Below are 11,247 nucleotides of genomic sequence, written 5' to 3' on the forward strand. Positions count from 1 at the left end.
GGCTGCTGCATGTGTACGTGTATTTGTGCCAAATGTCTATATGATATTCTCCTCTGATCCATTTACCGTCTTAGCTGACCAAGATTTTCCTGTGCAATAATCCACCCACTATATCGCATATCAGATTAAAACTCTAGGCCTATATAAATAAACTGACATTGACAATGACAGAATATAATACAGCTCCATCATCTGCGTCACTGTGTGTGGATGAGTCACTTTTCAAGCGCAGTACAGCACCCAAAATAATTTCATGCTTTACGTCCACGATGTCCTGCTTTTACGTGTCTGTGAGAGAAAATACATTAACTACACAATGCAACACAAGATCTTGCTGCACATTTATGGATATAATCACTTCATTATTCAGTGAATGCAACACAATGAACAGGTGTTATAGAGAGGCAATCTAAATACAGTTGAAGTTAAAATACTACATCAAGGGATTAGAAAGTCAGTAATTGGCCTTTGCTAATTTCCAGTCCCATGCAATGCGATGCAAACACAACATCGTGCTTCACAACAATGTCAGAACAGCCCTTCTGAAAAACTAAGACAGCAATTTACATTTTTCAATGTAAACATGATGATGAATATCCACCAGCTTCAGTGATTTGTTACACACAAATTATGTTGTTTTACTCAGAACATGGTTTGGACATTAGGACATCTTCACATTTGGAAGACTTCTCCTGTAAAAGACACTGTCCAACTCTTCCTGGAAGTGTGCTGTTGCAACAAATCTTCCAATCGAACAACCATATAGTTTATTTATTCAACCTTATAGGTCAGCCTTATAGGTTTTTCAACTGTCTGATACAACCCATACTGTAAGAGCATGTCCTGAAGTAGCACACCTACTGTACAGCGACACACATATTGGACCTTGTGTGTCATGGTTACCATAATAAACATAAACGTGATTGTGACGAATTGGTTTCCGAAACGCTGCCTGTAACTAAACACAGCTCTGATAAAAATCTGTAAACATGAAGAGTTGAGAATGAGATAAATTACAATCAGTAATAGAGAAGTTCACTTCCAACAATAAAAAAGGTAAATACTGAATTTAAATACATTTAATGGCTGTTGCTGAAAATATAAACAGCATGAAAAGGATATAAAGATGTGATGTAGCACTCAATAGCACAAAGACAGGGAACGGAGTGACGGGAGGACAGGTTTTGATTTGCATGTCCTGAAAATGGCAGACTCTTCTGTGGCTGTTTGGAGCCCATCAAATAAACTATCAGCCTGCTTTCATATCATCAGGTGAGGACTTAGATCAGATATTTTTTTTTGTTGACAGTGCTTTGTGCTGAAAAAAGGATGTGCCAAATTACCATGTGATGTGAGGTATGGGAGCTGCTGATATGACCTGACCTGATTTTAGCATTTTGTCTGTGATCACAGTGCTCCCTGGAGGGATCAGAAAGACACATTTTTCTTTGTAAAAATCAGTGGTATTTGTGTTTTTTTAATGCTCTGGGTTTCTTCATGCTGCTGGAATACAAATGATTCTCTGTCCAAACTGATAATAATGCAAGCTTGAAGACATTTGGTTTTTGAAGTGAGAAATAAAAAAAACAGTTTATAATGTCCAGACTTGTTATTTAGTTGGAGAGAAGCTCAGATGTGTGGAGGTAAGAGAGTATAAATGGCTCTCTGAAGCTCTCTGTAGCCGTCACACATGGTTCATACGCACTAGTTTGTTTAAACCATATTGAACCTTGAGGGCATTTGAGGTCATGGTGAACATTACTGTAAACTTCTGGGGAGTGAAATCAATACTCGAAAGTGACAAAAGCAAGTGTACAGTACTGTATGTGGGTGTCTTTGACTGGATATGACTGTGTTTTGTTGGTGTCAGTTCATTAAGTTATTAAGTTCAGATATGGATTATGATGACTTTCATGATTTCAGATTAAAACCAGCTACAGAAAAAAATCTATGTGATCCTTTGTGGATTTTGAAAGAAATATTATTTTATTCTCTTACTGGTGATAGAAACTGAGAGTTTTACAACTTCTCTAATCCATAGTGTGGTCTGAACAAAAATGGATCATTTTACTGACACTGTGAGCATATCGAATCCTCACACATTCATACAAATAGCAATCAATCTAAAAAATCCAAGGTGGATAAAAAAATAAAATAAAAATAAAGACAAAAAAACAAGAAAACAGAACAAAAGCCAGACGTGTGCCCAGAGTGTTTCATTAGGGAACGCTACGACTGCAAACATACTGTTGCTCGCACAAACACAACAACAGCTTAACAAGATAGCACAGGAGGTTTAACAAGCAAGTTACTTCCCTGCCTCTGGGGCTGATAAAAATGTTTGTTTCCATGGCAACAAAGCATTGTTATTTTACAATCCACTCTTAACTGTCACCCCTTCAACTTTTTCCTCCATCTCCTATTTCCTCTCTTCCTTCCATTGCAGCATCCCTCCCTCCCTTTTTTATTTTATCCCTCAGTGTTTATCCTTTTATCTTGACCTGCATCTCTGTTTCTCTCTTTTTTTCCCTCTCATCTCTCCATCCTCATCCTCTTTCTCTTCCTCCCTGCTTCACCATGTTTCTCTCTCTGCTTATTTTTTTTTTCTACCCATCTCTACTTCCTTCATTATAAAGCTAAGAGGATTTGGTGGTGGTGGTGGTGTGTATGTGTATGTGTGTGTGCTGTGTCCCTAGACCCAATTAACCCCCTGAATCTCTTCTCTCTGCTGAGTTGTTGCACAAAATGAGAGACAATTTAAATGACTAGCTACGTGTGACGTTGTCATCTTTGCAAATGGAGAGTAAATTGTCCGAGATCACAGCAGGGCGATCACTGAACTGTCTTTTCCTCGCACGAAGGTCTGCACGTTGACGCAGCTACGACCTGAACTCAAATAGATGTGGCTTCAAATTAGAGGATGGACTCCAGCAAATTAAAATTACGGGGCAAATATCACAGCACAGTTATGTCAATCAAACCTGTCTATGCTTTGCTTCTTACCTCTCTAATTTTAGATGATTTTCATCTAAGGCACTTTACAGAATAAGGTCAATACCTTAAACTATTATACAGAGAAACCCAACAATTCCCATAAGGAGCAAGCACTCAGCAACAGTAGAGAGAAAACCTCCCTTTGAACACACTGGTTATCATGGTGATAACAATTAAAGTGATACTTATAAGTGTAATAATGTCATTGATAATAACAGCAGCAATGATAGCAGCACTAATGATAAGAAGAAAACTAATAAAATTAGCAATGATCAGTGTTGAAGATGTTTTAATTTACTCACGCTAGGGAGGGTAAATGGGTTGGTGGTGCTCCTGCTGGTTGGATTCATTCCAATTAGAGAATAAACAAACATCTAATAGGAATCAGAAATATTATTTAAATGCATACATTTAACGAGAAGAGCTCCTGTTGATAATTCTACAGGAAATAAGCATTAAACCTCAGTAGAGCAAGAAATTGGTATCGGTACAGGAATACTGGTTTAATATTTAAATGAAATCACTTTCATTTTTAATGTTTTATACATATTATTTTTTACATGCATATCTTGTAATGGAGAGGTATTTTTCTTCTTCTTACTGAACACTGGATGCAACCACCAGAGGTTGAAATGAAACTTCCTGCAGGATTACTGTATTAAAGCAGATTTTGTGTTTGCATGCTACATTGTCACATACAGAGAATGTAAACACTTCCTGTTTTGCAAAACAGAAATGCTTTCCATAACAGCAGACTACAAAGTGCCAAAATGCATTTTAAAAAAGGGTAAGCCTGAACCAGTAGATTCAGCTGAACTGTGCCTTATTTCAAAGAAGTAGCTTCTACTTGATGTGCATGTTACACGGCCCCATTCTAAGACTTTCCCCCCTAATGCAGTCATCGCAAAAGAACAGCTATACTATACATGAAAAAAGATTTTGAACATCAGATAATATAAAAAATGGCCCAAAGCCCAAGGAACCCCCAGTGTTTAACAAATTCATTCTATATATTATGTGCAAGTTTCATTTCGCCTGCACCTGCAACATGGTGCTCCGTTCTCTTATGATGGCTACTGAATCTTTCCATCACAATCACAAATTCATTGATGTGTGAGACTCAGTCATGTTCCTCTTGGCCTGCGTCTCATTTTGTGCTGTAACCTTCATAACTCAGTGCTCAAATATATATATATATATATAAAAAATGTGTTTACAATTTAAAATATAAATACCGGTACTTAAATACAACAGTATAAGGCATGGTTACCAGAAAGGAAGCAGTAAAAGCATTTCCTAACCTCACAAGCATGCACGCACACACACACACACACACACACACACACACACACACACACACACACACACACACACACACACACACACACACACACACACACACACACACACACATAATTGAAGGTGTCTAGGGGCAATTGAAGGTATCAGGTGTGAGCCAGCCGCGAACACAGACTGGTTAATAAGCCGTCTGTGTTTGAATTAATGACTCATAAACTTGTCTATCTATCTATCTGCCTGTCTGTGTACATGTGTTGTCCTCATCTGGGCTTTGTAAAAATAGTTTTTACACGCAGGACAGAATAATAAACATTTACAGATGAATACAGTAAATATAAAAATATACATCTCATCCAGTTTGAAGTGCATTCACACATACAATTTAGCCACATGAAAAAAAAAACATAAAAAAAACTAACTTTTCCACAGCAGCTCATTATCAGCATGTAACTTTTCTTCAACTTCAGCTAAACTGTTTGCGATAAGACTGGAAAAATTGTCTGTGCTTATATCGTATTGGGACACGCATGTATCAGTTATATTCAGATCAGTGTGTAATGGCAAAGAGATAAAGTGAAACTACAGAAAGCAAAGACACACAAAATCCAATAATCACAGTGATCCTGGATAGAACAAAGACCCAAATCATTAAAACATGAACAGATTGCTCACAAATGAATCCTTCCTGCTGTTAGAAAACGTAGTTTAGACTGATCTAATTTACCTCTGTTCATTCTTTACCCTGACAGAGAGATATGCTTTGCCTTCATTTATTGCCAAGTTTTAAAATCTTAACTGAAGGACATAGGGGTTGTTTTTCACAGGCAGACGTATATACAAGCCTCAGAGGCCTTTTTTTTTCTTTCTTCCAATGCCCATGTCTCATCCTATTCATATCAGCATCTATCCAAGGTCTTGAGGTTGCTCCTTTCCCAACAAGTTAAGGCTCTGCCTCTGTTTGAAATCATTGCTGCAGCTTTTTGTCCTTAAGGTGAAGATTACAGAGAGAGCACCAACAAGTTTGATCACTTTCAGGTTTCAAGCAGAGCTGGGGATTCATTATGACTAATGTGTTCCCAGTTTAATATCAGTCCTTGCACAATCAAAGCAGGGGCGCGTTTAGATTCAGATATGGATTGGAGTGGTGTTTCATTGTCATATGTGGCAAAATTGCAATATTATTGGTTCAGTTAAAACTCCAATTTCATGGCATTTTTAAGCAATATCATTAGATTAGCTGTTGGATGACATAGGGATGGATCCAACTTAGAGGAAGTTGAAATAATATCATTGTGCTTGCTGTATAACTGTTATATTTGCAATGTCAAGGTTCTATACCTTTATGCCACATACAGTTCAAGTATCATCACTTGTCTGAAGTCTTTGGTATCAGGTGTTTCCACTGTGACAGATCTAATTATCTGTCAGGTTGACTAACGTCCATACAGTCAATCTGGTCCCCTAAACCACAAGTATATATGTATATACAGTATAGTAGCACTTTAGTATTTTATAAGAGTTTGTTGCTTTACTCAACATTTTCAAAGTTGAAAGCTTGTAAAATCTGGACTTTTAGTTGTGCAGTCAGAGATGGGAGCACATTGTGAGGTGCACTGAGAAACACTGTGGGGATCAGTGATATAACTCTATAACCCCACATTGCCCACTTGGGTATCAGCTGTTATATATCTACCTATTATAATGACACACATGTGCCTAGTTATTATGGACACACTCATCTATTATGCTGCTCTCTGTCCACTCATTTCCTATAATCATTTTGTTTTTGTTCCTATGATTCCAGGGAGTAGTTGCAAATACAAATACAAATACATGATAATTATTAATTTTTTACGACTCAAAATGTTGCCTGTGTGTCATCACCACCTCTCATACAGAGTGCTGTTTGATGGTTTCCTCTGGACAAGATCTGGTATCCCCTGTCCACAAGGTCAAGGGTCAGGGTCAAGCACAGGAGCAGCAGTTAATCACTTGAGACTTGAAAATCTTGCTCCAGGACATCGTTATCATTCACATTTGAACTTTCACACCTCTCCTTGAAGTCTTTCGGTCACTTCAGTGAGTTACCACATCCCTGTCAAGTGAGTTCATGTCCAGATGAGGTGACATTGGTCTGGTCATCTCTCGTCCGTCTCTCAGTGTCCTGCCTAGTAAAACAGAAAATTACATAAAATAATTCTTGGGGTGCAGTAGTCGTCTTGAGGGTATCAGGTGCTTTGTGTGGCCCCATCCTAATGAGCCACATGTGACCAGTTAAAAAGGACCCATCTGATCTGCCCATTCGCCTCATTACCACCCAATACATATTAATGTCCAGGGTCACATCTTATACATACAACATACATATTCATAGCACACATGCAGGGTCATATATGTATCTTAATGACATGGACATGACGGGTTTACTGGTGATATTCTCTTCCTTTCTTCTCTGTTTTGTTTTATTATGACCAGCTGTGTGCTGGTCTCCTTAACCCTGGAGTATTGCATTTTGTTCTGCTCGCCTATGATGGTACACTGTGTTACACTGAATGGGACTGATCTGAATTAGAGCAATGATTCTTATTGGTTTTCACCTGTGACCCCTTAAAGCAGAGCATATGGACACGAGAGCAGTTTAACAAAAGAGTATTTTTTTCCTCCATGATGGATTTACTTCAAGTTCAAGTTTGTTTTTGTTTTTTAATCCTGTAAGAGAGAGTGGGGTTCAAAAGTCTGAGACCACTTGGTATCAAATATTACATAAGTGAGAGAGAAAACACACCAAAACCTTTTTTCTTCTTGTTGCATTTATAATCATGTGACAAATCAAAGTTCCTCAAAGTTCAGCAGTACATGTACAGTAGTATTATGTTTCCATTGGGATAGTGATTAATTTATGTTAATTTAAGAACAAACATGTATAACCATCACGTCAACAGAGATGGTTAAAAAGATATTCAAATGGCTTTAAGTCACTATTAGTGTCAAGATTTACAACTTCCTGTTCCTTATCACATGACCTTGTTTGTTTTAAACCATGGCCATAATGTGTGTCTGACCCCAAGTTGTTTACAGTATGTGCCCAAACCAAACCAAACCAAACCAAACCAAACCAAACCAAACCAAACCAAACCAAACCAAACCAAACCAAACCAAACCAAACCAAACCAAACCAGTGTTGGGGGTGTGTAATCACAAAATCCTTATAGCTAATTTTGGAGAGCTCTGACAAACAACACATTTTGCTGTCAAGTTTGGAGAGCTTCATATATATGTTACATTGTTACATTTTTCTTTTTCTATTTCTATTGGCTCAATGACAACCCACCATTAGCATAATACCAGAAATTTAGAGTCTCACTCTCAGGTTTTATAAGAAAAAGAAAAGCAGCTACATCACTCAAATTAAAGAGCTAAGGTGTTTTTCTCAAATGGTTGTACCATAGACGAATGTAATGTTGGTTTAAATCAATGTCAGGATCATCTGTCATTACCTTTATCAACCCAGTGATGACACTTATGTGACTCTGAACGGACTTCCTTCTTTATCCTTTACATTGAAACCCCATCTGACCTTCCTTTTGTCCTCTGTGAGTATTTTGCCCCTGTATTATCCTCAGTTTTTCTCCCTCTCTTTGTTTTTCTGTCTGTCTTTTGCCCTCCTTCTGTTTTCTCTCCTCCTCCCTTCCTCCTCTGTATCTCTCTCTGTCAGTTTTTGTTTACAAACCCTTTCATCTGGATATTACTTTATATGTAAAACCCTTCTATTTGAATGGAGTTTTATTTAAAACCCTGTCATTTAAATGGCTCTTTAAAAGACAGAGGAATGAAAAGTCAACAAGGACCCCTTTTTTCCTGACAGGACTCACGCACAAACACACACACACACACACACACACACACACACACACACACACACACACACACACATGCTCACACACCGCCTGGCTGTCTACATGCATCCAAGTCTATTATTATGCTAATGAGCCTCTAGTCTCCACATGTCCCCGCACAGCCTACACACACACACACACACACAGATACATTTCGCTGAGCTCAGCAGTATAGCTGCACTCGCAGGCTAGCAGGAAAAATAACAAGGAGTGGACAATTTCGCCATCATTGAAATAGTCCTGATAGAAATGGTATTACCTGGTGTGTCATCGATCGGCACAGAGAGACACTGAGAGAATCACAGTCGACCCCTGCCAACAAAAATCTTTCTATAGCTGTTGCTCTCTCTGCATTTGTCTCTGCCTCTGCAGCCAAGAAACTAAACATACCATAAAATAAGATGAGCAGGTTTTAATTTGAGTCTCTGCGTATGTAGTTGACACCACAGACTGCAGAAAAAGATACATGTCAAGACAGTGAAATGAAATGAAATCATCTTTTTCTTCTATGAATCATTTGTAAACTTAACACAGCAAATCTTTTTTTTTTTTTTTGACTAATTTTACAGAAATGCATGTGAAACCTTACATCTTAAAGTACAAACAGATGATTCCTGACCATTAGGGGGCAGTAATGATCCTAAACAATGTCACAAAACAGATAATCTTATCACATCATGGCTTAAGCCAGTCAATAGAGAATTTGTATATCAGTATAACATCTTTGTACCTTGCACAATAAACTTGGATACATTCATCATAAGTGTAAAAACTACATAAAAATACAAGTTTTTCAGACCCTGATTTTGACTTCAGCCACTTGTTTATCACTCTGCTTTCTGCCTCCAAATTAAATAAGAAAATATGTCCTTTGCCCAGACCCTCAGGAAAGACACATGAGTTTTCCATTCTGACCCTTTGATCAGCAGGACAACACAATTTGTCTGTTTAACGGTTGAGTAGTGAAAAAATAGATCATTTTCACTGACACTAGTTATTAAAGATTTGAGTTGAGTATATCTTCCTGGCACAAAACTGACTTTTAAGGTTAGGAAAACTATGTTTTCATGACGGCCGACCGATTAATCGTATTTTCATTGATATTGCGATATAAACATGCGTGATAAATCGCAAAAGGTTGCCTAAAATGTGTGTGAATGTATAGAGAAGTAAGGAGAGGGGGCAGGAGAGGGTTAAATTAACATTGTATTTTAATTGATTGATTATTCATGTGCAATTTGTTCAATAAAAGTATGCTCAAAATATTGTAATAATATGCTTTTTCTATAATTATGTTCAGTGTTTCAGGGCACCTATAACCAAGGTACCCATTAAAGCAGAAAGACACAGGAACTGTATGGTTAATATGCACTCTGCTTATTTATCGAAAGTCATATCGTCATCATTGAACAGTGTCATTGCACATTTTACTCATATCCTGCAGGCCTAGTTATAGTGGTCACAATAACAAATATGTTACTTATTTGAACTGACTGACTTGCTGACTGACTGGCAGGATGAGGAGATGAAGAGCAGTTTCCCATCTGCTGTCTGATCTTTCCTTGATCCATCCACCTCAGACTTTCTATAGGGACTTTGCCTCCTGTGCTTCTGTCATTATCAGAGTGTTTTTTGCTGGAAATGCTACTAACTGCCTCAACAAGACACGGCCATACAGAACACAGTTAATGTGTGGGCCGGAAAACAAAGTCTGTAAGTTAAAAGAACCAAAAAGGAGCTGAGAGCTGCATAAGGATGAAATCTCAGTGGGTGCAACACTACAAACGATTCCTTTACAAGGCAAAAACAGGGGTTGAAATAGGGCAGGTTTAACTCCAAATCAAAGTTTGACAATTCTCTTTACTTTTTGGAGTATTTTCTGAGCCCTTGACAACATGTTCAGATGCACACTGTTAGGCCCTGTATCTAAAATTATACAGTCCATCTGAGACTGAAGGAGAAACCCCTTCCATACAGTGCACCAACACATAAATAAAGCAGGAATTTTAAGTGACAACAACCAACGAAGCAGACAGACTGATGAGTTTAAAAGCAATGCTCTGCAATGCACTTTGCTACACATGCACAACATGAGTTTTAAAAAGCACGTCCTCACACAGACACACTCTCTGTCTCTCCCAAACATTTATCAATGAACTATAAAAAATAGGTTAACTCCAAGGACCTCACTGAATAGATCTTACATAAATGCACACGTCACTGAATTACATCACACACCATCATCCTGCCCGCCCGTATGTCTATGAATGGGGGTAGGGCTTTGCATAAGTGTGTGTGTGTGTGTGTGTGTGTGTGTGTAGTGGCTGGAGGGAGAAGTCTGTTTGTATGAGTGTGTAAACACGAAAACAGTGCATCATCACTCTGCACCGTGTTCCTTTCCTCTGACAGATGAACACACCAACAAACACTGTGCAGCAAAGTCCTGTGAAGCCCTGACATTGTCTCTGTCTGTTGCTCTGGCTCTGTGAGAGACCATTCAGCAAAAACACCTTCACCTCACTTACATTAACTGAACTCATTGGCTAATGCTGTGTATGGATTCACACATGGAGGATGTGATTGGCCCGGGAGCAGCACTGATTTGCATACAGGAAACTCAATTGGTCAATTGCAGTGTGAAAGCATTGACCTGTGTTCAGTGCCACAAGAAGTTGGTTTTCAGTGGTTGGTTTGATGGTTCACAGTCCCCCTGAAAGGCCTGAAACATCAGGTGGGATGGTGGAGGATTTCCCTCCTATAAAGCAACAGTTATAGTGCTGTATCTTTATCATGCAAACCGACTGTTCTGCACTTTTCTGTTTAATGAATCTGTCATGTGGTCAAGAACATTAACTGGGAATAACTGTCAGTCTTTAAAGCTCTTCTGCTATTGTGAATGTGGGTTGTAAAAGGTGGGAAGTTTTGTCTTGAAAAATGTTGCATGTTTACATCAATATTTTTTTTCATAGTTTAATTTACTAAGTTTAAATCAATTAACATGTTCTACTATCCACGCAACATTGTGGGTGTGTACTAACACTCATCATGTTTTTATTGC

This window comes from Trachurus japonicus, chromosome 11 (assembly GCF_045865225.1).
Source record: "Trachurus japonicus isolate A0001 chromosome 11, Traja_1.0".
NCBI lineage: Eukaryota > Metazoa > Chordata > Actinopteri > Carangiformes > Carangidae > Trachurus > Trachurus japonicus.